Source organism: Etheostoma spectabile, chromosome 2 (genome assembly GCF_008692095.1).
Source record: "Etheostoma spectabile isolate EspeVRDwgs_2016 chromosome 2, UIUC_Espe_1.0, whole genome shotgun sequence".
Lineage (NCBI taxonomy): Eukaryota > Metazoa > Chordata > Actinopteri > Perciformes > Percidae > Etheostoma > Etheostoma spectabile.
Window position 1 is genome coordinate 21613562 of NC_045734.1, and position 221 is coordinate 21613782.

The window sequence follows — 221 nt, forward strand, 5'->3', positions numbered from 1 at the left end:
TGTTAGTAATTAAACCTAAACAGCTGATGTAAGTCGAAACTGTCTGCGAGCTTCTCCTGACAATACGGTGATTTGTCAATTATGCGACAGCAAGTTGCTTGGTTATGACCCAGTCGTATATGTTACAAAAACGTCTGCTATGGAGCCATAACATGAGGTACAATAATAATACTGTAATGGAGCCTTTTTATTCATTGTCATGTTTCTTTAGAAATAAACAA

At 36.2% G+C, this 221-nt stretch overlaps 2 protein-coding genes across 6 annotated transcripts in view; both read right to left on the minus strand.

The window, feature by feature from the left end:
- The window catches only part of LOC116700184 (complement C3), a 134518-nt gene that overhangs the window by 51148 nt on the left and 83149 nt on the right, over nt 1-221 (minus strand). The gene's annotated exons all lie outside the window — the stretch shown is intronic.
- Nucleotides 1-221, minus strand: part of LOC116700260 (complement C3) — a gene marked incomplete in the record, with an annotated part of 10776 nt that overhangs the window by 2105 nt on the left and 8450 nt on the right.